Genomic DNA, 25,425 nt, shown 5'->3' with positions numbered 1-25,425 from the left:
TTTAGTTCTTCTTCACTTTCTGCCATAAGGGTGGTGTCATCTGCATATCTGAGGTTATTGATATTTCTCCCGGCAATCTTGATTCCAGCTTGTGCTTCTTCCAACCCAGCATTCCTCATGATGTACTCTGCATATAAGTTAAATAAACAGGGTGACAATATACAGCCTTGACGTACTCCTTTTCCTATTTGGAACCAGTCTGTTTTTCCATGTCCAGTTCTGTTACTTCCTGACCTGCATACAGGTTTCTCAAGAGGCAGGTCAGGTACTGTGGTATTCCCATCTCTTTCAGAATTTTCCACAGTTTATTGTGATCCACACAATCAAAAGCTTTGGCATAGTCAATAAAGCAGAAATAGATGTTTTTCTGGAACTCTCTTGCTTTTTCCATGATCCAGCAGATGTTGGCAATTTGATCTCTGGTTCCTCTGCCTTTTCTAAAACCAGCTTGAACATCTGGAAGTTCATGATTCATGTACTGCTGAAGCCTGGCTTAGAGAATTTTGAGCATTACTTTACTAGCGTGTGAGATGAGTGCAATTGTGCGGTAGTTTGAGCATTCTTTGGCATTGCCTTTCTTTGGGATTGGAATGAAAACTGACCTTTTCCAGTCCTGTGGCCACTTGCTGAGTTTTCCAAATTTGCTGGCATATTGAGTGCAGCACTTTCACAGCATCATCTTTCAGGATTTGAAGAGCTCAACTGCAATTCCATCACCTCCACTAGCTTTGTTCGTAGTGATGCTTTCTAAGGCCCACTTGAATTCACACTCCAGGATGTCTGGCTCTAGGTGAATGATCACACCATCATGATTATCTGGGTCATGAAGATCTTTTTTTGTACTGTTCTTCTGTGTATTCTTGCCATCTCTTCTTAATATCTTCTGCTTCTGTTAGGTCCCTACAATTTCTGTCCTTTATTGAGCCCATCTTTGCATGAAATGTCCCCTTAGGATCTCTAATTTTCTTGAAGAGACCTCTAGTCTTTCCCATTCTGTTGTTTTCCTCTATTTCTTTGCATTGATCACTGAGGAAGGCTTTCTTATCTCTCCTTGCTATTATTTGGAACTCTGCATTCAAATGGTAATATCTTTCCTTTTCTCCTTTGCTTTTCGCTTCCTTTCTTTTCACAGCTATTTGTAAAGCCGCCTCAGACAGCCATTTTGCTTTTTTGCATTTCTTTTTCTTGGGGATGGTCTTGATTCCTGTCTCCTGTACAATGTCATGAACCTCCATCCATAGTTCATCAGGCACTCTGTTGGTCAGATCTAGTCCCTTAAATCTATTTCTCACTTCCACTGTATATAAGGGATATAAGGGATTTGATTTAGGTCATACTTGAATGGTCTAGTGGTTTTCTCCACTTTCTTCAATTTTGATCTGTATTTGCCAATAAGGAGTTCATGATCCAAGCCACAGTCAGCTCCCAGTCTTGTTTTTGCTGACTGTATAGAGCTTCTCCATCTTTGGCTACAAAGAATATAATCAATCTGATTTCACTGTCAACCATCTGGTGATGTCCATGTGTAGAGTCTTCTCTTGTGTTGTTGGAAGAGGGTGTTTGCTATGACCAGTGCATTCTCTTGGCAGAACTCTATTCGCCCTTGCCTGCTTAATTCTGTACTCCAAAGCCAAATTTGCATGCTGCAGCTCTAAAGCAAGGCCCAGATTCTCCTGCTTCTTTTTAGTTATGTTCCAGTCTCACATTTAAGTCTTTAATCCATTTTGAGTTTATCTTTGTACATGGTGCAAAATTGTATTTTAATTTCATTTTTCTACACGTAGCTGTCCAGTTTTCCCAGCACCATTTATTGAAGAGACTATATTTCTTACATTGTATAAGATTGTCTCCTTTGTCATAGATTAATTAACCATAAGTGTGTGGGTTTATTTCCGGGTTTTCTATCCCACTCCATTGATTTATATCTCTGTTTTTGTGCCAGCACCATATTGTTTTGATGACTGTAGCTTTGTAGTATAGTCTGTCAATGGCAATAAGATTGCTATATACAGTCAGGCAGCCTGATTCCTCTAGCTCTGTTTTTCTTTCTCAAGACTGCTTTGGCTATTTGAGGTCTTTTGGGTCTCCATACAAATTTTAAGATTTTTTTGTTCTAGTTTGTGAAATATATCAGGCAACATATAGATGTTGATGTAATTCTTTTTCTAGAACAGTCAGCTGCTACAAATATTTTCCATAGTCTGATCTGTGATTATTATGAATAATCACATTATTAGTTATTATTTGTCATTAATAATTATTAATTATTACTAATTAATGTGATTATTCCCTTAGTCACAGAAAGGGAAAGCAGTGAATTCCCTTCATCTACATGGTTCCAAAGTGCAGAAACAAGAAGGGCAAAGCCAAAAAGACAAGTGAAAGCAAAGCAATCGTTTTCTGGCATTCTTTTGGAGGTTCCCTTTTTGGTGACGTGCTCAAGCCTACCCATAAAACATTGAGTAAGTAAGACATCAATATTTCTCACTCCAGTCATCTCATTTGGGGGCTTCCCTTGTGGCTCAGCTGGTAAAGAATCTGCCTGCAATGTGGGAGACCTGGGTTTGATCCCTGGGTTTGGAAGATCTCCTGGAGAAGGGAAAGGCTACCCACTCCAGTATCCTGGCCTCGAGACTTTCATGGACTATATAGTCCATGGGGTTGCGAAGAGTTGGACATGACTGAGCATCTTTCACTTCACTTCACTTCATCTGACTTGACTGTGTTTTGTCTAACCAAACTGGCAGTGCATTAGCTGATTTTAATGAGTTCATCATGGTTGATAGGTTGTTTTTGTCCTAAATTCATTCAGCCATATCTTTGTATGGCCACAGAACTTGTCAAGGTGAAAACTGAATATAGTACACACTACTATATTTAAAATGGATAACCAACAAGGACCTACTGTATAGCACAGGGAACTCTGCTCAGTGTTATATGGCAGCCTCGCTGGGAGAGGAGTTTGGGGGAGAATGGTAACATATATATGTATGGCTGAGCGAGCCCCTGTGCTGACCACCTGAAACTATTACGTTGTTAATTGACTATATTCCAATACAAAATAAAAAGTTTAATTTAAAAATTAGTCATTTAAAGTCAATTTTCTTTCAAAATTTCCCTTGTTTTCACAACCCAATTGTTCTCTATAACTCCTCAAGGAATAAGGACTTAATATTGTGTTTTGAAATCTCAATCACTTTTATTAACTACATTCAATTAAGAGAATACTAGTTTGCTATGAAATGGATTACTGTCATCAGTGTATCGCTGTCATCATTTATCCATATGTGGTATGGGCTTTTTGTGTTTTGTGTGGGTTTTTTTTTTTTTTTTGGCTGCACTGTGACATTTGTGGGATTATAGTTCTCCAACCAGGGATTAAATTCGTGCCCCTGGCAGTAGAGGCACAAAGCCCTAACCACTGTACTGCCAGGGAATTCCTATCTATCCATAAGTATCTTGTGTAATTATGGCAACAATACAGAGTGAAGAAAAAATAAGTCTGAATAGTAGATGTATATTTTGAGATACTGAGAATGTTGAACGTTGAGAAAGTAAGGAAAAGGTTTACTCCAAACACATTCCATGGACTATTTATTTCTCCTATGGGTTCTCTTCAGCATCTTTATCACTTCTCCAAATTTCTCCCTGTATCACTTACTTATGATTCCTCATAAGTCAGCAGATATGCATCATTAATGATAGGTTTTTTTGTTGTTGCTGTTCAGTCGCTAAGTCATATCCAACTCTTTGCAACACCATGGACTGTAGCACACCAGGCTCCCCTGTCCTTCACCGTCTCCCAGTTTCCTCAAATTTATGTCCATTGAGTTGGTCCATCGCATCTTCTGCTGCCCCCTTCTTCTTTTGCCTTCAATCTTTCCCAGCATCAGGGTCTTTTCCAATGAGTCAGCTCTTCACATCAAGTGGCCAAAGTATTGGAGCTTCAGCATCAATCCTTCCAGTGAATATTACTTATTTTAAATCAGACATTTTAATGAACTGTTTGGAAGGACATCAGTATGTAAATCGTCTGGTGCATTTCTTTCAAAATATATTTGAATATTCTGTTTTTTTTTTTTAATCCTCATAAAATAGAACTAAGAGAATTATAATGATTCATGCTGCTGAGTCACTTCAGTCGTGTCCGACTCTGTGTGACCCCGTAGACGGCAGCCCACCAGGATGCCCCGTCCCTGGGATTCTCCAGGCAAGGACACTGGAGTGGGTTGCCATTTCCTTCTCCAATGCATGAAAGTGAAAAGTGAAAGTGAAGTCGCTCAGTCGTGTCCGACCCTCAGTGACCCCATGGACTGCAGCCTACCACGCTCCTCCATCCATGGGATTTTCCAGGCAAGAGTACTGGAGTGGGGTGCCATTGCCTTCTCCGATAATGATTCATACATCCTTTGAAATGCTAGGATTCAGTTCACTACACTTAATATTGACTTCACAAAGCACTAGGAGGCCCATTTCTAGTACTGGATCAGTCATGAGTTTAGTCATGATCTTGAGCAAATAAATTATCTAACCTCTCTGAATCTCTGATTTTTTTTTTTAAAAATTGTAAAACAAAATTGCTAAAGTGAGCAGTTTTTCAATGGCTTTCCAAATTTATTTCTCTATTTTTTTCATAGAATAAGATCTCCAACTGACATAAGAAAATAAATCACATCTGTAAATTTCAATTATGTCTCACCTATCTTTTAGCTATTGACCTGACTGCAGAGTTTGAAGTGAGATAATGAATACTTTCCACTCAGATGTGTTTTAGTTGATAAAAGTTTGCATAGAACTGACAACAATATAGTAACTTGGTAATTGTAAACAAAATACTTAGAGTGGATAAGCACCAAGTTAAATATTGATAATGTGCAATGTCTTTAAAGGAAGTGTTGTTAAAGGAAACAACTATTAAGAAACCTCATCTATAAATTCATCCTGTGGCTGAACATTTATTTTCAACCACATACATCCTAATTCAGAGTTAATGCTAAACACAGTAAAGCAGAAAAGATCGGTGGAGTCTGGAATAGTAGTTAAAGCAATTCTCTTGTTGCTGAAACATAGCCAGGAATATCTACTATAGCAGTTGCATGTTCTCCAGGACACTGTGATATAAATTCAGTTGCATCATTTAATCTATAAGGAGACAAGATGAGGGTGTGCAGCTCTGCTCCCTAATGCCAAAAGGAGAATGTCCTCTGTATGCAACGAGGGCTTCCTGATGGCTCAGTGATAAAGAATCTGCCTGCAATGCAGGAGACCCGGGTTTGATCCCTGAATGGGGAAGATCACCTGGAGAGGGGAATGGCAACACACTCCAGTATTCTTGCCTGGAGAATTCCATGGAAAGAGGAGCCTGGTGGGCTACAGCCCATGGGGTCACAAAGATATGGACAGGGCTAAGCGACTAATACTTCACCTCATGCACTGAAGCAGAGATTAGGTTTTACGTGGTGCTCCTACTGTGGGAATAAGGAAAAGTTTAATTTGACAGAAACCAGTCTACTTGATGAAAATCAGTCCAAAGTCCTGATGAAATCTAAGCAGTGACCTCAAATAAGTACAGTCTCCTTCTTGCCATTTCTGTTTCCTTCTAATTGTTTTCCCTGGTCCCTGGAGTTAGCAGAGTTATTCCAAAAGGGTGGCAGAATGCCTAAAGTGAGGCAAGTGTCACCAGAGTTGCTCATTTTGCTGTTCTTCCTGCCTAGAAAGTGGCTAGTCAATCCTGGAGGCATGGGGCCTAGCAATCTGTGTTTTTAGAAGCCCCCCATGTGATAATACACTCAGGTTAAAAAACATCAACAAAGGTTTCAGAGTTTCACCATGCTCCCTCCCCATACCCATCCCACAAGAGTAACAAGGCTTAAATTGCCTTGAGACATTAGATCCAGTTTCTCAGGGCAGTTGTTTTATTAAAAAAATCAGAAGTATCTGACACCTTGGTTTTTTATCCTTATTAAAATCCTCTAAAGCATGATGATCAAAATATAAGCATTCTTTCCAAGTATCAATTGCATAGAGTGTTTAAATAAATATCTATTGATCTTAGCAACTTTATCTTCCAGACAGTCTCTGAATTAAAGAGAAAGGTAATGATAATGAATTTACTCTTTCATATTGCAAACCCTAGCAATATGCCATCCCAGATATGAAAAGAAGAAAAAATTCCCCCTGGGTACCTCTCCTTTGCTTAGCTAAAAGTAGCAACAACTCCAGAAATCTTATCTCTTAGTGGTCAAGGAGCTGTGTATAACAAAACTAAGGTATTTTTCACCTGTATGACAAAAACTGAAAAGAATGAAAACTAAAGCTAAAGGATAAATTCAGGAGCAAAGAGATCAAAATGAGCTAGAAATGTATTTGTCTCCAACATAACAGTCTGGAGGCAGGCAGTCCAGAGCCCACAGTGCAGTTCCAGATGTCAAGAATTCATAGCTTTTCTATTTGTTGCTATGCTTCATGTGACTTTCACGTGGAAATCGATGTCCAAAATGGTAGCTGACCCATCAGCCCTATCTACATTCTGAGCAGCAGGTACAAAGGGGAAAGAAGACAAGTCCTTTACTTAAAGAAAACATTCCAGAAACTCCACATACCATTACTTTTAGATACAACTTTTTTTATTTATACATACCATTATCTTTAGATCTCATTATTAGACTTTAGCTATATTGTCACATCTAGCTGCAAGAGTGAAAAGGCCGGCTTAAAACTCAATGTTCAGTAAACTAAGGTCATGGCATCCAGTCCCATCACTTCATGGCAAATAGATGGGGGTAAAATTGAAAATGGTGACAGACTTTATTTTCTTGGGCTCCAAAATCACTGTGGACAGTGACTTCAGCCATGAAATTAAAAGATGCTTGCTCTTTGGAAGAAAATCTATGACAAACCTACAGTACATTAAAAAGCAGAGACATCACTTTGCCGACAAAAGTTCATGTAATCAAAGCTATAGTTTTTCCAGTGAATTGGACCATAAAGAAGGCTGAGCACTGAATAATTGATGCTTTTGAACTGTGGTGCTGGAGAAGACTCTTAAGAGTCCCTTGGACTGCAAGGAGATCAAACCAGTCAATCCTAAAGGAAATCAACCTTGAATATTCATTGGAAGGACTGATGCTGAAACCAGGTGGCTCAGTGGTAAAGAATCCTCCTGCCAATACAGATGGCACAGGTTCAACCCCTGGATTGGGACAATCCCCTGGAGTAGCAAATGGCAATTCACCCCAGTATTCTTGCCTGGAAAATTTCATGAACAGAGGAGCCTGGTGGGATACAGTCCATGGGGTCGCAAAGAGTCAGATGCTGAAGCTGAAGCTCCAAAACTTTGGCCACCTGATGCCAAGAGCCAACTCAATGGAAAAGACCTTGATGCTAGGAAAGATTGAGGGCATGACGAGAAGCGGGTGACAGAGGATGAGATGGTTGGATGGCATCATCGACTCAATGGACATGAGCTTGAGCAAACTCTGGGAGATAGTGAAGCACAGGGAAGCCTAGCTTGCTGCAGTCCACGGGGTCTCTAAAGAATCAGACAGGACTGAGCGACTAAATAGCAAGGAGCATAAACTGGTGCCATGTTTCTATGAACACTTCGGAAATATTCACCAAACACTTTAAAATGTGACCCCAACACTTTAAGGAAGTTATCCTAAATGTCTTTAAGAAAAGGCATGTATACTATAGTATTTACAATAGTGTTTTTTTCCTAGTTGTGGTAAAATAGACATAAAATTTACTCTCTTAACCATTCTTAAGTGTACAGTTCAGTAGTGTTAATTAATTTTACATTGTTGTGCAACCAATCTCCAGAATGCTTTTCATTTTGCAAAACTAAAACTCAGTACCCTTTAAACAACTATTCATTCTCACTTCCACTTTCCCCCTAATCTGCCCCTAGACCCTGACAGCCACCATTCTGCTTTTCATCTCTATGAATTTGACTTCTCTAGGTACCTCATGTAAGTCAAAATATACAATATTTGTCCTTTTGTGTCTGTTTATTTTACTTAGCATGACATCCTCATGGTTCATCCATGTTGTAACATGTATCAGAATTTCCTTACTTTTTAAGGCTGAATAATACTCTGTCATATATATATATATATACAACATATATATATATATATGCCACATTTTGTTTATCCATTGATCCATCAGTGGGCACGTGGGTTATGTCCACCTTTTGGCTATTTTGAGAAATACTGTTATGAACATGAATGCATACCATACTGATTTTTTTTTAACCGCAGTGATTTTAAAAGCACAGTTTTTGCTCTTACTACTTATTGATGGGAAAATACATTGCTATAACAATAACAGAAGTTAAATATTAATTAAATATTTGTATTAAATATATATTCATTCACGCTAATCATCAGCCCAAGAGTAGCCATTCTGTTTAGGTCTGCCACACATATAGTCAATCACATCTGGAGAGCACTTCATCAGGAATGCATAGAATGTATGTGTCTTGCAAAGAATAGGATAAAATAAGCCTCTCCTTATCACCTCTACATAGGAAGCTGAAGCAGATCTAAGCAGAGGAGTCACATAGTATTAGTACTATTGTTATCATTATTACTATTATTGTCTTATAATACCTGTGCCAAGTTTTGCTATCAGGTTAGTGCTGACCATATAAAATGAATTGGAAAATGTGCCCTCTTCTATTTTCCAAAAAGGCTGTGTAGAATTGGCAGTCATTCCTCCTTAAATGTTTGGAAGAATTTATCAATGAAATCATCTGGGCCTAGGGAAGGGGCGGAGAAGATAGTCTAAATCATAAATTCAATATCTGTAGTTGTTGTAGGATTATTCAAATGGTCCATTTCATATTTGATGAGTTGTGGTAGTTTGTGCTTTTAGAAGAATTGGTTCAGTTCAACTAAGCTGTCAAGTTCATGCGTATAGGGTTCTGTGCAGTATTCCCTTATTACCCTCTTGATGTCTGCAGGGTCTATACTTATATAGACCTTGTTACAGTGATTCATTCCTGATTTATGTAACTTGTGTCTTTTTTTCAATGTTGTTAATCTTATTGGACGCTTATTAATTTTATTAATCTTTTCAAAGAATCAGGTCTTTGTTTCATTGATTTTTTTCCTTTTTTCTATATTCAAGTTCATTTATTTATGTCCTCCTTTATGATTTCCTTTCTATGCTTACTTGGGGGGTATCTTATAATTCTTTTCCTAGTTTCTTAAGATGGAAATTTAGATTATCAATTGAGATTTTTCTTCTTTTCTAGGGTACCTAGCACTATAGATTTCCTCTCAGCACTGCTTTAACTAGATCCCCCAAATTTACATACGCTATATTTTAATTTTCATGAAACTCAATGTATTTTTAAATTTCTTTGAGATTTAGCAGCATGGCAAATGCTAGGCTGCCAGAGCTGCTTGGCCCACCAAAAATGATTTAGATAAGAAATAAAATTATATTAGACATACTGATACAAGTATACTTTCACAATAGTATTATGCTTTCCTTAAAAATTGGTCTATTTTCTGTACTTTATACAAATTATTGAAGTAAAAATGGGTATTGTAAAACATAAGATGCTGATCCATATTAAATTTCACTATTTGACTTATTTTACCAACAAAAACATTAGTTTCTTTCATATAAAAAGTATGCAACATTGTTTCATATGTGGTTCAACCTAATAGTTCTTATAATGTGCTGCATGCGGTTCTTCTGTAGTCATTGCCTCTCGATATCCCATCTCAGGATTAAGGACCACAAAGAAAGAAAAAAAAGTGTGTGATGCAGATCAGAGTTAGCAGCATGACTCAGAACCAGCTGAGGTCATAGGTTGCCTAAGTCTACCAGACAAGAGAGCACATTCTTGAGGACTAATTAAGAGAAAAATGAAGCCTTGACTGACTATCTCAAGTTTTCTAGAGTGCCCAAGAGGTCAAGGTATGAGAATGAGAAGACAGTGCCAAAGATGAGGTCTCAGGTACAGGCTTCTTGCTCTATATTTGGCTACAAGTGACAATCTAATATGAAGAAGGTAATGTATAGAATTAGCTAGACAGAAATCTGTTTCTGTAACTTACAGTGTGACATTAGGTAAGTTTGCTTTTTTTTAACCTTGTCTATAAAGCTGGGATCATAATCCCTGACTTGAAGTGCTGTAGCAGAGATCTAACTAGATAATATATGTTGAGTGCTTGGCATGAATTAGATACCCAGTAAATGTTAGTTCCCTTCTTTATCAGTCTCTAAGGAAGCCATGCTCTGGAAAACCCTAAAGTTCGAGAAGGGGTATGTGTCATTGGTTCAAGCATGGACTTTGGAACCACAAGGCCTGTGTTCAGACCTCATTACCATGTGATTGTTGCCAAATTATACAACCTCTCCATGCCTTGGTTTTCTTTCTCTGAAAGATGTAACAATAGGGCATACTTTCTCAGGTTGGAGAGACCAACAAAGACCAATGAGCCAATATATGCATTGTGTTTAGTAAACTGCCTGGCACATAGCAAGCACAGCATAAGTGCTATTTTATTTGTAGTCTGAGAAAATTAATTGGGATAGAAGAAAATTCATTTTTAAGGGAAACATGAATTCCAGAGGAAGAGGAGGAAGAGTGGGAGGAGGAGTAAGAGGAAGGGAATGGAGGGAAAGAGAGAAAAAAGGAGGAAAGAAGAGAAAGGGAGGGGAGGAGGTAAGAGGAGGAAAAATATGTGTTGAAAATAGTTTCTTTTTTTCCTGAGAAGTTGAGAGAGGTAGTATTAACACCGTGCCAGACAGGATGCTCCCTACATAAGTGGCTCTGGTAATGAAATCTAGAGTATTTTTGTTTATTGTTAAAGAAAAAAAAAGCAGGTAATGAGAGAAAGTCCAGAGAAAAAGACTTTCACAATCAGTGAATGAGAATGTAGGTAAAAATGTGAGGGGAAGCTCATATGCAGCTATATCACAGCCATTGTGGATTCCATTTCCGAGAATTGTGAGTGACAGATAATCACTTCATTTACTTCGTAGGTCTCTGGAGATAGTTCTTGATGCAGGAGTATCTTTGAGGAGCTTCTTAGTGATTTTTTTCCCCTTAATGGATTGACATCTTCATAGAGCATGTTTCAAATGCTTTATCTCCTAAATGCATAACCTTTCGGTTTTCTTTTTAATAATTGTTGGCAACTAGCTTGCGTGACAGCACTGAACACAAATACCACTGATGATGATGAATGTATGGAGGAATGTGGGTTGCATTGTACTGAAAGGGTAACACATTATGTCTATGTAATTGCTTCATCTCCCTTAGGATAGACAAAGTTCAAAGAAATGTGAATGTAGATGACTCACAAGACATGCTCTTTGGGGCTACCCAGAATTCATTTCTCTAATTACATTAACCTTTTCTCCCTTCCTCACTCATCACATGTGCACTCGTTGGACAGGGCATCTTGACAGGGTATTCAGCCACTTCACTTGCCCACTTTTATTTATTACAGTATTTTCTCAAAGACAAAGCACTTAAAAACACTAAAGTGGCAGGAAAACATCCATTTGAAATTGGATTCCAACATTTTTGTAAAATATATGATAAGGAGTTTAGGAGTTTCATTTAAGTATTTTTCCTTCAAATTTAATGGTAATATTGCCCATTATTATATGCTAAGATGAGTCCTTCAAAGCTTTCTTAATTTGATGCTTTCCAGTTAACAATTGTGTAGATACCTGATTTTTGGCTAAAAATTACCTTTGAAAAGCCAGATTCCTAAGAAAACCCAGATTCCTAAAACAGCTTTGTTGCAATGCTATTCCAATAAACACTATTTTCCAACAAATGAGATGTTCAACAAATTGTCATCCAGACACTTTTTGAACCTTCTATTGCCTGGGAACTCACTGCTTAATGAGGCAGCCCTAACTATTGTGAAAGACTTTGAATATTTAGATGATTCCTTTTGGTTTTGAGCTAAGATATTAACCATACCATAGACCATACCTCTTCAGATATTCTTCAAATATCTAAAAACTGCTATTATATGCCCTCATTTTACATGGAGTAGTCACTGGACTGAACATCATTTTAGCTAACATCTTGAGTTGGATAGTATTGCTCGTGAACTCTGATACCTGATAGATGAAATATTCCAGCATAATCTATTAGTCAGAGTTAGAATACAGTGGAACATTTACTTCCTCTGCTGAATCATATTTTTCCTTGTCAGAAGTCTAGGGTTGTGTTAACCTTTTTAGAAGCAGCTTATTTCCTTTCAAATCCAGCTTATGATCAACCAAAAACCCTTGACCTCTTTCATATAATCTGTTGTAAAATCAGCTCTTTCCTTATCTATTGTATTCTGCTGTTTGTTTTAGCATATCTAAAATACCCATTCTATTGGCTTAACTCTTACACCATGCTGAGGGCATCAAAACAGAAAGACTAGGAGCATGTACTTTAGAGCCAGTCCACTTAGATTCAAACCTCAACTCTACTCTTCTCTTGCTAAGTGGCCTTGGGCGAGTAACTTGTTCCTCATCTATGAAATAAGAATTAAATGAGCTAATACAGGTAAAGTAGATAGAAGAACGGATATAGTAAGCACTAGACAAGGGTTTTCAGATATTTTGTGTTTGGCTGTTTCTCCCAGCATTGTGTCATCTGTAGACTAGAGTACTATGATTTCTATTTATTAATCGAATTGATAAAAATGCAAACAGGATAGCAGTAAGGATAGACCCACAGAATTTCCCTTAGATTTTCCTTTAAGTTTGAGTTCTGAGAGTAAAGTAGACATTCACCTAACTTTCTGTCTAGAGTGTTAGAAGAGTCAACTTCACAGAATTATGGAAGAGGCTATAGAGATAGCAAATCTTGCCATTGACATTATATTATTAACAGCCGTATTGTTATTGTTGTTTAGTTGCCAAGTCATACCTGACTCTTTTGCGATATAGCCACGAGAGGGCCATAAATTACCCTCCTTTTGCAATCTGGTGCCATCTGGGCTTCCTGGTGGCTCAGACAGTAAAGAATCTGCCTTCAATGTGGAAGACCTGGGTTCGATTCCTGGATTGGGAAGATTCCCTGGAGAAGTGAACAGCTACCCACTCCAGTATTCTGGCCCAGAGAATTCCATGGACAGAGGAGCCTGGGATGCTATAGTCCCTGGAGTTGGAAACAGTTGGACAGGACTGAGCGACTTTCACTTTCATTTTTTGTGATCTAGCCGTGGGAGGGCCATAGATTACCCTCCTCATCTTCCCAAGTCTTCCATGACCTATAGTGGTATAGAGAGCAGCTGGAAGTAGAATATGGGGTTTAAGTAAGTGTGCACTAGAGAGAAAAGCAAGGTGATGTGCCAATCCAGGGTTCTTCAGTGTGGATGAGGAGTGGATATGAGAAGGGTACAGGGAGGATAGTCCTCCACTAAAGTTAGGGTTTAGTTGTGTCTCTGTAGATTGTAAAGCAAGTGAAGCACACAGACTAGGTTGGTGCCCAGAGACCATCCAATTACCGATGGCACCAAAGCAGAAGAGTTACCTCCAGGATAAAAGGCTAGCAAAGAGCACTGTGGATCAAGATTGAAAGCAGACAGCTCCATGCCCAGTGATGCCTTGAGACAGTTGCATCACAGACCTTCCTGATTACATTTCTTATGTATATGACTTTTTCTAAACTATCGTGAAAGCATAAGTGTATACACTGCATAATTAAAAGGCCCTCCCCCACGCACACTCCCTAAGTTTCACACTACCACCTCCATCTATGTGATAGTGCTCCTTCTTCCCACTACCATTATAGAAGGGTTCAAGGGCACTCATATTAAAGTGAAAAGCACAAATTATTTCACCTCTGTAGATGAAGTAAAGAAAGACATCATTATCCAGTTATACTGAAATGGTTTTAACCATGAAACAGTTCATTTAAGCATTCTCTATGATTCTTCTTTTAATGTAGCGTAAACAACTGGCTCTCAGCTTTGGGGGTCACTATCTCCATTCAGCTATGACTGTTTAAAAGTAACAGAAAACCCTACCCAAGGTCACTTACATAACATTTATCAGTAACAGGAGGGAAGTCCAGATGGAGGTCAGGCTTCAGGAAATGGTTGGACCAGGGCTTACTGAAGTCATGAGGGCTTTAGTTCTTTCCATTTCTCTGTGCTTCCGTCCACAGTGTCAGACTCATCCCTTCATAGTTGTAGGCTGGTCACATGCTTCCCCTGACTGTGCCTTTAGTCAAAGAGCAGTTTTTCTCTCTCAAAAGTCAGGAAAAACACTCAGTGATGGGTACATCAGGTTTATTTTTCTATTCTCTCTAATTTAAACCAAGTATTGCGAAGATGTGGGGTTATCCTTAGATCAAGCACACCTCCCTAGAGCAGATATTAGTTTCCAAAACTATATCATTGCTACACAGTGGGGAACCATAGACTGTGGGAGTTAACTCCCAGGACGGCTCTTGTTGAATCCAAAGAACATGATGGAGCCTGTTTCCCAGGACACAAATATCTACCAAGATTTTCCCATAGCTTCAGAGGGGTTCACAGGGCCTCCTGAAGCACACTTATACCTCCTCTGCTAAGTCGCTTCAGTCATGTCTAACTCTGTGCAACCCCATAGACGGCAGCCCACCCGGCTCCCCTGTCCCTGGGATTCTCCAGGCAATAACACTGGAGTGGGTTGCCATTTCCTCCTCCAATGCATGAAAGTGAAAAGTGAAAGTGAAGTCGTTCGGTCGTGTCCGACTCTTAGCAACCCCATGGACTGCAGCCTACCAGGCTCCTCTATCCATGGGATTTTCCAGGCAAGAGTAGTGGAGTGGTGTGCCATTGCCTTCTCCATACACCTCCTCTAGGAGCCTACAGACCTCAAGGTTATGAACTTCTCAGCAAAATACCGACCCTGTGCTGCAGTCATGCTAGCACTAGAACTTTCTTCAGTCTCTTCAGCCAGAAATTGCTACAGTTTTCCCTCTGACCTCCAGAAAAGCAAAGGCATCATGTGTATGCCAGGAAGTTCTTTGGTCTTGTGTGTGTGAATGCACATTCTCTCAGTTGAGTCCGACTCTTGGCGACCCCATGGACTATAGCTCTCCAGGCTCCTCTGTCCATGGGATTCTCCAGGCAACAATACTGGAGCGGGTTGCCATTTCCTTCTCCAGCGGATCTTCCCAACCCAGGGATGGAACACACATCTCTTGCATTTCCTATATTGGTATCACTATGTCACCTGTCTTAACCTGATATATAAAATCAACACCTCCAGGATTGCCAGTTTCCTTCTTTCTCCTTCCCTCACTGTGTGTATTTCTTCACCTCTCCACACATTCCATAGACCCTCCACACATGGAGGTTTATCCAATTTTCAGGTCACATTTATCCTTCCTTTCTCTCTGCCTTAAATTCTTTATTAAAAATCAAGTACCTTAGTACCTACATTCTGCATTAAAATAGCCCACATTCTAAGACACGAATTTATTAAGCATTTACTATGGAGTAGGCATGCTAGTCGGAGAGGCAATGGCACCCCACTCCAGTACTCTTGACTGGAAAATCCCGTGGACGGAGGAGGCTGGAAGGCTGCAATCCATGGGGCCACTGAGGGTCGGACACGACTGAGCGACTTCACTTTCACTTTTCACTTTCATGCATTGGAGGAGGAAATGGCAACCCACTCCAGTGTTCTTGCCTGGAGAATCCCAGGGACGGGGGAGCCTGGTGGGCTGCCGTCTATGGGGTCACACAGAGTCGGACATGACTGAAGCGACTTAGCAGCAGCAGCAGCAGCAGCAGGCATGCTAGTCGGCAGTTTTTGTACATTAAGTTGTAAAATCTTGACAACATGATAGAAAAAGTATTATCTGCCTTGTTCTAAGGTGAAAGAGATCAGCCCTGGGATTTCTTTGGAAGGAATGATGCTAAGGCTGAAACTCCACTACTTTGGCCACCTCATGCAAAGAGTTGACTCATTGGAAAAGACTCTGATGCTGGGAGGGATTGGGGGCTGGAGGAGAAGGGGATGACAGAGGATGAGATGGCTGGATGGCATCACTGACTTGATGGACGTGCATCTGAGTGAACTCCGGGAGTTGGTGATGGACAGGGAGGCCTGGCATGCTGCGATTCATGGGGTTGCAAAGAGTCAGACACGACTGAGTGACTGAACTGAACTGAACAGAACTGAAGGTGAAAGAGTCACTGTTCAGAGAGGTTGGTTAGCAAGGGGCAGAGCTGGGATTTGAACCCATATTTTTCACTTGACTCTGGGTCACATGCTCTTTCTATATGTCTCCACACTGTGAGACTTTCTATGCTCCCCTTACACCTGTCTCTATCTCAGTTCTGGACATGACCAAAAAGATACCAAATTTTCAAAGAAGTCTTTGCTAAATGCCTATTAGCATTTTAAATATTTCAGGTCTCACATTTATATAAAGCCATGAAAACATTGGTTCTTGATCCAGAACTCACCCTTCAATTCACAATTGCCATATGGGGAATTTCATCCAAGTTTCATAGTTGATGCTCTCAAAAAAGAAACTTTTTTTTCACCAGTCACAAAATTTCTTTTTTTTTTTCCTCTACTTCTCACAAAGCCTTAACTTGACCTAGTAATCCGAAATATTTGCCATGTGATTTTTGAGCAAAACAACACAATCTTTTTCTTCCCTCTTCTTAGCCCTAACTCTCTGAAACTCTCCTTTGGTTTTCTTAATCCTATTCATGGAGACCAATTGTCTTCTCCACATTCCAGCCAGGGGAGGGGATTCACACACAGAAACAATCTTTTTACAATGCTGTGATTATGAGAAGAGACAGAACTCTCCTTTCAAAGCTCCTTGCTTGAAGAAACCATAAATACCCTGCAATTCAGTAATGTTGATAACAAAATCTAATACCTTCCTCTCTTAAATAAATATCTTGCTATTTATGATAAGTATAAATAACAGCTACAAAATTGAATGTGACATACAAGTATAATAGAGATGAAACAGAAAAATAGACTGTGGGTATCTTCACAGTCCTGAGACTAGGTTGATAGATGACAAAGTAAGAGAAAGGGAGACTAGGGAGCTGGTAAAAGAATTGGCATAATAGCAAGGTGTTTAATAACTGTTTATGATTATGTTTAATAATCATAGCACACGCAAACCTTAGGCCTGGTATACGGAGAAGGCAATGGTACCCCACTCCAGTACTCTTGCCTGGAAAATCCCATGGATGGAGGAGCCTGGAAGGCTGCAGTCCATGGGGTCGCTGAGGGTTGGACACGACTGAGCGACTTCACTTTCACTTTTCACTTTCATGCACTGGAGAAGGAAATGGCAACCCACTCCAGTCTTCTTGCCTGGAGAATCCCAGGGATGGGGGGAGCCTGGTGGGCTGCCGTCTATGGGGTCGCACAGAGTTGGACACGACTGAAGTGACTTAGCAAGCAAGCAAGTGCCCTATAGGCCTCTGGCCATGCCAAAGCCATGCTGTTGAGATGCTGGAGGGAGGTCTGGAGTCCTGGGAGCGGTGCTAATGGTGAAGGTGCTTTGTCTAATGATTCACTGAACAGAAATATCCCATGTGCTGTTCTTAGTCGCTCAGTCATGTCGGACTCTGCAACCACATGGACTATAGTCCGCCAGGCTCCTCTGTCCATGGTGATTCTTCAGGCAAGAATGCTGGAGTGGGATGCCTTGCCCTCCTCCAAGGGATCTTCCCACCCAGGGATCAAATCCAGGTCTCCCGCATCGAAGGTGGATTCTTTACCATCTGAGCCACCAGGGAAGCCCAGAAATATCCCACACATAGCTCCTACTCTTTAAGGTGTGAACCTGCTGCATATCAGCTTAGAGAGAGAGAAGGGCAGGTGATCAGACACCCCAGGGTGCTCAGGATAGTCCCAGTTTATATTTGTTATCCCAGTGTCATTATCAATAGCTCCTTCTTAGAGAATCATGTTTGGTCTTTGTGTCCTTGTATTAGGATGACCATATGAAATATTTTAAAGTGTTCTCAGTTAGGCTGTATATGATATAGTCACCCTCATAAAAGGACACAAAAACAAAATATGGTTCTCTTAGAAGCAAAAAGTCACAGGCAGGGGAAGACCTTGGCAACCGGAAGGAGGGGAAAAAATGGTAACAGAGAAAATATCCCCATTAAAGGCCCATCAAAGACTGTGGGTATATGCATGTCAGTTTTCAAGGTTGTCTAGGAACTCAAGGACACAGGCAAAGACGGCCTAGGATAACAGAGCTGCCAACAGATCCCACTGCCAAAGCTCCAAGAAAAGTAAGAGCTGCAGGAACGGCAAAATATACAGGGAAACTTGGCAAGAGACTCCTTCAGCTACAGTCAGCACAACAAAAGACAACCAAAGAATGGCCCGGGCTGCCTTGTATGGCCTTGGCGGCTGTGCACCACCCAGCAACAAGGGTGCCATTCCCCAGACTATGCTGCGAATGTCACTGTCTAGAGTTGAACAATACACAATGTGCATGTGGCAGCTTCAGAGTAGCATTATTCCAGCTTCCTTGTGCCCACAGAGAATATAATTTTTGTTACGCACACTTTTAATTAATTACATTTCTTTGCTGAAAACCCTACAGTGTGTTCAATCATTCAGATGGTTGGCTCCGATTATGTGCCAAGAAGTCCATGGTATTAATTACTTGGCAACCTTGAAGAAAGGTAATCTCTCCATCCCACCATCAAGGAACAAAGTATATCAGAGACTTGATTTTAAAAATATAGGAGTTAAAGTGGTGAATAAAGATTCACTAAGGATTCTCCCACACTGTGGAAAAATTCACAAAATACACATTCTTATCAGTACACAGGCCCTATCAGTTCCTTTGTAGAATGTTCTTTTGCTTGAGAAGGAGTCCAGTTAAAGATCATCACCCATTACAGGGTGGGCAAAGATAGTCAAGGAGATTGCATTTATTATAATCCTGAGGTCGTTAAAAACAGCAACTTCCAAAAAATCATGGAAAATAAATATGGTACTAGTATATTCCAAACTCTATCACAGAGAGAGGGTAAAAATGAAGAATTTGTTTAATTAATACCACCAATTCACAATGTCCTCAGTTCATCCTTTTGTTGCTAGAACTAAACAGAGAAATAAATTTTTTCTCTGACAAAAGGGTCAGTGGTAGCTGAATTAAAACATAAATGCAGCATCTCAGTGATCTAAAATGTTATTTTGACAGTTATCAGGAGTTGGGAAAAAATAGTATAGTTTGTATGGTAGCTAGTAACATTTAAGATCATACTTTCCATGTTCCCACGTTCATGCCTTTGTCTACACCGTTCTCTTCTCTGATCATATCCTAACCTTTCAACCTACTGAAATCTAGTTCATCTTCAAGGCCTCTTCTATGAAGCTTTCCAGATCTCCCCAACAAAATGCAAAGTCTTTACCCACTGCATCTACACCCATTTCATGGTAGGCACTGGACTCCACTTTTTATCACATGTATTTGTATGCTTGCCAGACATCTCTGGGCTTCCCTGGTGGCTCAACTGGTAAAGAATCTGCCTGCAATGCAGGAGACGTGGGTTCAATCCCTGGGTTGGCAAGATCCCCTGGAGAAGGGAAAGGCTACCAACTCCAATATTCTGGTCTGGAGAATTCCATGGACTGCATATTCCATGGGGTGGCAGAGTCAGACACGACTGAGCAACTTTCACTTCATACTTCATAGTTGATTAAGGGTTTCCCTCATAGCTCAGTCTGTAAAGAATCTGCCGCAGTGCAGGAGACCTGGTTCGATCACTGGGTCGAGAAGATCCCCTGGAGAAGGAAATAGCAACCCATTCCAGTATTCTTGCCTGGAGAATCCCATGGACGGAGGAGCCTGGCAGGATATGGTCCATGGGGTCGCAAGAGTCAGACATAACCTAGCGACTAAACCACCACCATAGTTGATTAACCATGCTGTGTTAGTTTCAGGTGCCCAGCAAAGTGATGCAGTTATACGTATACACACACCTATTCTTTTCCAATTTCATACTCAGCATCCATGAAAGTGACTGTTAGGCCAATTTACAGCAAAGCCTTTTCAATACAAATTCCTCCTAGAACATGTTCATTATTGACCTGCTTAATGATTTGTTTCAGCAGGAGTGTGGTACATCCCTCCCCCCACACATACACATCAGTTAAGAGTGCTGCTGCTGCTGCTAAGTTGCTTCAGTCGTGTCCTACTCTGTGCGACCCCATAGACGGCAGCCCACCAGGCTCCCCCGTCCCTGGGATTCTCCAGGCAAGAACACTGGAGTGGGTTGCCATTTCCTTCTCCAATGCATGAAAGTGAAAAGTGAAAGTGAAGTCGCTCAGTCATGTCCAACTCTTAGCGACCCCATGGACTGCAGCCCAGCAGGCTCCTCTGTCCATGGGATTTTCCAGGCAAGAGTACTGGAGTGGGGTGCCATTGCCTTCTCCAGTTAAGAGTGCATATGGCTGCAAATAACAGAAACCTAAATATACAGACTTTGCTAAATAGGGGTTTATTTTTTATTTTTATCCTGTAACATGGGTTTTAGGACAGAAGGTACTGGCAAAATCTGGAAATAGAAGGGTGGCACATAAAATCTAAAAAAGAAGACAATTTTTCTGAGCAAAAAAAAAACAACTCACGGTTCTTTCATTGATACATTATTAATGCATCAAAAATGTATTGAAAACCACTATGGTGCTGTCTATTGTCAAGAGACACTAAAATTAATATAAAATATTCCATGATCTCTAGCAGCAAATACTCTAGTTACTTAAAATGTAAGCATGTATGTGGAACAACATTCACAGTTAAGCCTGGATCTTAAGATCACGTGATATTAAAGGAATGGTCTATGGCTCACTTTACAGTAAGATTTGAGGGGAAAAATTAAGCTCCAGAAGGGATTCTGTAAAACCTTTAACCTAAGCTAAGAAAGTCCAACAGTGTAAAGCAATATTTGTGATTTCCAGTTACTCTTAATAGTTTGTACCAAGTCCATTGTAGGTGGACTTCACGCAAGTGGATGTAGCAAAGCAGCTGAAAGCATGGAGGAGGGGAAGAAGTGAAGCAAAGTAGAGACACAAGCATGACTTTCGGCAGAGCAATTGTTTCTCATGTTTGGGGTTATGGTGGTAAAGGGTTATTCTAAGATTTACTGGAAGTTGGAACTTCCCAGGTGGCGCTAGTGATAAAGAACCCACCTGCCAATGCAAGAGATACAAGAGAGCAGGTTCAATCCCTGGGTTAGGAAGATCTATTGGAGAAGGAAATGGCAACCCACTCCAGTATTCTTGCCTGGGAAATCCCATGGACAAAGGAGCTTCATGGGCTAGAGTCCATGGGGTCGCAAGGAATCAGACACTATTGAAGTGACTTAATACACACTGGTGGTTGAAAAGAAATGCCTTCAGAACCCAGTTTATGACAAAATTATCATATGGTTCACTATAAAATTTACAGTTTTATGTTGCCAAACTGGCTCACTGCAAAAGAGCTTGACAATTAGCTTGGCACCAAGTCAGTTCGTGCTCTTGCCTATCTAGTAAGTAGCTGTTAAAATGCAAACAGAATGTTGGGACTTCCAGAGATATGAGATGAAAATACCCACTGACCAAGCCTACCTCAAGAGACCTTCAATGGGCCCAAGACAAAATATAAGCAGCATACTTCTGGCATAGGAGAATGTTCCAGAATCTCAGAAAGTTTCACAGCATTTCATTTACTTTATAGATATACATTGTGGTTTGGTTTTTGGAATTGTGAGAGTAGGAAGGCAAAAGGGCACCAGAGACCTGCAGATCAATAGGTACATTCACTGACTGATCACCACCACCACCCCTCCATTTTCAGGTCTAGCCATTGTCCTTATTGGTATATATTAATACTTTCCGAATTCTTTTAATATCATTTTGACATCATTTTGAGGAGGGAATAAACATTGTGGTCAATCTACCATTTTTAACTGGAAATTAATCTCTCAGATTCTTCGATCTCTGGTGGGATTCAGCAAAGATGAAGAATGCCAGTACATTCTCTGAACCCCAAATTCAATGCTATACAATTCCAGGACCTGGGCTTGTGTACTTATCAAAATACTCAAGACAAAAATTTTATGAGCTTTTAGAAAATACAAGAGATAAAATGGACATCTCCTAGCATGGTTTTCAAAATAACCATTTGTATCAAATGATAATTTTGTAACACAAAAAATGCACTTTTATTAGGTATTCGTTGCCTGTTGGTAGCAGGTTTTGTAAAACGTCTAGGTTACTGAGTGACATAAGCATTTCTCAGAATAATATGGAGGCAGTGTGGTTAGGCTGAAAAAACACGATCATTGCTCATGTGAGGCAGGCCTGGAATCTCAACCCTGCTGAGTCCTTTCCTAATCACTGAACCAGTGTTTTCATGTGTGAATAATTAAACTTCACTGAGATGCCAGAAAACATCAGTAACATCACATGTGTCAAATACCTAGCAGAGGTAGATGCTCACTAAACGTGAGTGCCCTGCCCTTCCCCTTCTGGCCAGGTTCCCCACACACAGGAGGGGACCCAGTATTAGAGCATGATTCTTCAGTGGCTCATCCTGGTCATAGACAGCCTTCTGACAAATCCTGGAGGCAGGAAAATGTGTGCAACTAATTCCTACCATGAGAAAGCTGCACCCACTGTGACAGGCGGGCTGCTCACTGGAGACAGAGGGGCCCATTAAGCAAGCACCGCATCTGACCTGTTGTTGGGGTTTAGTCACTGTCTGCAGCCTGGCTTGCTGCCCGTTGCTCCTGGCGGCTGTAAATCAACATTGTGACAGAGAGGGCATTGGGTCAACTACATTCCATTAACGGATCAAAGTGTTTTCTTTTAGACTCATAGAAAAGGAGAAGGAATATGGAAGATATACAGCTTGGAAGGGACATAAGCTTGGCAGAAACAGACATAAAAAGGATTTTTAACTGTAAATCTGAAAAAGTCAGAGACCCAAATGAACTCAAACTGCCTGGTTGTCAGAACTGAATCTTCTAGCCCAGTGGTTCTCAGTATTTTTCCCATCACTACTCAAAAGAGACCACAGGTTTCCAAGAGTGGGCTCTCAGAATCAGGTGACTTAGTTGGTACTCACCATCTCAGGAGAGCAACTCATTGATTCTGCAGTCCAGAAAATTATGTCATAATTTTTATGCAGCTTGTTTTAAATTAATTTGGAAATCTGTTAGAGAAAAAAATGAACATTCACTGGGTAAGTGTGGAATTCTGAGTTTCTTTACATTTTTTTTTTCAAGGATATTTTACATTCTCAAGATATCATCAGAGACAATTCACACTGTCTTCTCCTAAATACAGTTTTCTTATCATTTATTGGCTACATGAAGGCCATGAAGATAATTTTTAAAGAAAGATATTTAAAGGTTACTCTATCTTTCACGGATGTTAGCCACCTCTTGGATTAATTTGGTTTGGGAAAATAAAGGTGGGGATAATGTCACATGATGGAATAGAATGAAATTCACAACTATGAAAATGATTCTAGGACCAGGAAAAAAATCTTGAAAGGTAAAGAAGAGCTTAAATGTTTTGCGCACATAGTATACGGACATAAATGTTGGAAACTAACTTTCAGGAGAGAATATGTGATGACAGATAGGATTTGAGTATAATATTTTCTTAATTAATGTATTTATATTTTATTTTTAGTTGTGCTGGGTCTTTGTTGCTGCACACAGGCTTTCTCTAGTTGCAGTGAGTGAGGGCTACTCTTCATTTCAGAGCATGGTCTTCTCATTGCAGTGGCTTCTCTTACTGCGGAGCACGGGCTCTAGGGCATGTGGGCTTAGGAGTTGTGGCACATGAACTTAGTTGCTCCACAGCATGTGGGATCTTCCCAGACCAGGGATCGAACCCATGTCCCCTGCATCAGCAGGCAGATTCTTATCCCCTGTACCACCAGAGAAGTATCTGAGTGTAATATTTTAATGTATCTTTAAACACAGCTCATTTGTTTAATTTTGTTTTCCATTAGGACATAGATGGTATTAAAAGATTTTATTCTGGGCCATGCACAACTATAATTTCTCTAAACTGACAGCTGCCATAAGCATGTATGTATGGCTATTAAGAGTTGGTTAACTTGTAGAGAAGTTCAATTGAATTATATACATATTGCGTGGCTCTCTGTTGGGGATATTATTTTGTAGGTGCTTTAATTAATTTTATGCATATGTGACATCTAACAGTATCTAGAGTGAATGGATATATTTACATTATGATAGGAAGTACTTTGTTAATCTTATTTTTGTATATGTGTATAATAACATGTGATAAAAAGACCAAATTGAATCCTGAATTGCTTTGTCTGGTATTTGATTTGGGGGAAATAAAATCACTTTTACTGTTTCAAATCAAGCAGCTAAACAAATAGTTAAATTTTGTTATAAGGTGGAACTGTTGTTAATATCTGAGCATCTTGCAAATGACACCTAGGCAAATAGGAAATCCATGATTTTTTGTTACTATGTGACTTTTTGTGACAATAATTTATATCTTTTATCAAGGTCTTCTCTCACCCTCCATTTTAGTCATCAGTAGTATCAAATATACTGACTATATTTATCAAAAATGAATCTACATATTTTCAGACCTACAAATGGAAACTAAGCTCTGATTTAAAGGGATTACCAGTATATAATGCCAGATATATGATGAGAAAATAATTTTATTTATTCAAAATTCTGTGAGCACTAGGCATGTACTGTCCTTCAAGATTAAAAAAAGAAATTAGCCAAGCAAGGGAAATTATATTCTGCCTTTTTCCCCTCCTAGGAGTTATCTTGGTCTGCAATCAATCCTTCAGAAAAATCCCTCACATTATCACTTTTGTGCAGTATGTTAACTAGGAGCAAAATGATAGTGTATGTCAGTCAAATGTAAAGCATGACTTCTATTGGTGTTAAAACCTGATGATTAATGCAGAAGCTCATGGCAAGTCAGGTTAATCTGAACAATATGTTATTTCCTTTTAGTCTACAGTCTGTCATTTCACAAACTATGGTTAATAGAATGCCCCAAATAAAAAAATCAATTTAAATGAAAATGTATATTTTGCATCTCATTTATACCTTATTGTACTGAAAGGCAGGCTAACATTAGCTAGTCTGTGAATGTGATATGAAGGAGATGATATACTTATTTGTTTTAAAAGCCTTAGGTATTCGTTTTACACACTGAATCTCTAAAGGCTGATTGTTGAAAATACTGCTTCCTATTTTACTGACTTATTACATTTAAAGGATCTAAATTAAATTTAAAGATCCAAAAGGAATCGTTGAAAGAATATGCACATTAAAAACAATCTCTAATTCTATTCTCTTGAATCTTAGAAAATAAAAAGTAGAATTATTGTTATTATTATTCACTTGTCCTAGTATAACAGATGTCAGCTACCTGGATGATTCCAAA

General features: G+C 39.7%; 1 long non-coding RNA gene across 1 annotated transcript in view; it reads right to left on the bottom strand.

Moving 5' to 3' along the window:
• LOC138987993 (uncharacterized) overlaps positions 1-25,425 on the bottom strand; it is a 46,062-nt gene that overhangs the window by 18,278 nt on the left and 2,359 nt on the right. Inside the window, exon 3 of the long non-coding RNA XR_011464348.1 lies at positions 23,093-23,179. This is a non-coding gene — a long non-coding RNA (uncharacterized lncRNA). The remainder of the gene's footprint in view (positions 1-23,092; positions 23,180-25,425) is intronic.

The sequence above is a fragment of the Bos mutus genome, chromosome 1, assembly GCF_027580195.1.
Source record: "Bos mutus isolate GX-2022 chromosome 1, NWIPB_WYAK_1.1, whole genome shotgun sequence".
NCBI lineage: Eukaryota > Metazoa > Chordata > Mammalia > Artiodactyla > Bovidae > Bos > Bos mutus.
This window is presented reverse-complemented; position numbering and strand designations above follow the sequence as displayed.